This window comes from Elephantulus edwardii, unplaced genomic scaffold (assembly GCF_000299155.1).
Source record: "Elephantulus edwardii isolate Elephantulus edwardi_28Jun2011 unplaced genomic scaffold, EleEdw1.0 scaffold00314, whole genome shotgun sequence".
Taxonomy (NCBI): domain Eukaryota; kingdom Metazoa; phylum Chordata; class Mammalia; order Macroscelidea; family Macroscelididae; genus Elephantulus; species Elephantulus edwardii.
The window spans coordinates 1,294,761-1,296,457 of NW_006400064.1; positions in this window are offsets into that span (position 1 = coordinate 1,294,761).

Below are 1,697 nucleotides of genomic sequence, written 5' to 3' on the forward strand. Positions count from 1 at the left end.
TGTAGGCTGCAGTCCTTGACCCTCTGCAGCAGGTGCTTCAGGTCCTCTTCAGTTTCAGCAAGCAGGGTTGTGTCATCTGCGTAACGCAGATTGTTGATAAACCGTCCACCAATCTTGACCCCACATTTCTCCTCACAGAGCCCAGCCTCCCGGATAATCTGTTCTGCATATAGTTTGAAAAGGTATGAAGATAGGATGCATCCCTGGCGTACGCCCTTCCCAATTTTCTTTTTTTTAATTTTATTTTATTTTTGTGTGAGTGTACCGTCAAATCAGATCTGACTGGTACAGGAGATTGTCTCTCCTTTTCCCGGCAGAGCATCTGGTGGATTCGAACCGTGTGTCTCTGGGCCTCTGGGATTGTAGTTGCAGCTCCTGGCCACTAGGCCACCAGAGCTCCCTGCCCTTCCCAATTTTCAACCATGCAGTGTTCCCTTGCTCTGTTCTGACGACTGCCTCCTGGTCCGAGTATAGGTTTTTCATAATATTCTAAAGTTAGCCTTTTTATTTTAATTGGTTCTGTTGTCCGATTCATCTCTTATTCGGATTATTTCTGTCTTTTCCTTTTTTCTTTTGTTAGTTTTGTTAGTGGTTTGTTGATTTTATTGACCTTCTCAAAGAACTATCTCCTGGTTTTGTTTATGGTTTCAATTGTTTTCCAGTTTTCCTCTGGGATTGCAGTGCAGCTTCTTGCCACTAAGCCCTTAGAGCTCCCTAATTTCTGCTCTAATTTCTATAATTTTAAGATTTTTAGCGGGTGCTGGGTTTTCTTGCTGTTCTTTTTCGATTTGTTGGAGATTTGGGTTAGAGAGTCTATGGCCAATTTTTCCTGCCTTTTGATGTGTTTGCTTATTGCTATAAATTGACCTCTGATTACTGCATAGAGAGATAATTTTACTGCCTCTTTGCCAATTTGGCTCTTTCCCAGAGTTTTTGGTTAAGTGGAGTTTTCATTGTCGTTTCAGAAACTTTTTAATGTCATTTTTTATTTCTTCTAGTGCCCAGTCATGTTCAAGCAAGGTGTTGTTCAGCTTCCAAATGTATGATTTTTTTTCTCCATATTTATCCTCTTGTTTTTAATTTCTAATTTTGTGGTATTGTGTTTTCAGAAGATGCATTGTATTATTTCTACGTTTTTAAATTTTTTGATGCTTGTCTGGTGATGTAAAATGTGATGTATTCTGCGGAACGTTCCATGCACATTGGAGAAGGTATACTGTGCTTTTTGGGGTGCATTTGCCTATAAATGCCTATGAGATTGAGTTGGTTCATTGTGTGGTTTAATTCTTTAATGTATTTGTTGAGTTTCTTTCTGGTAGTTCTATCTTTTCTTGAGAGGGGTGTATTGAAGTCTCCAAGTACTATAGTAGTGTTCTCTATTTCCTTTCCCACTTTAGTTAATGTTTATTTTATATATTTTATAGGTCTTTCATTTGGTGCATACTCATTATTGATATGTCCTTTTGTTGTATTGACCGTTTTAAAATTTTTTTTAATTTTTTAAAATAATTTCTTATTTTTTTACAGAGGTTTTGGATTTCCATTCATTCATTGCTGCAATTTTCTCCCTTCCCACCCCTCCCCACCAGCTCGCTTCCCCCTCCGAAGAGAGAAAAAAAAAAAGAAAAAAAATTCCTTCATTAGTATACAATTCCCACGTCCCTTCCCTCCACCCCCCCACCCCGAGTACACTTCTC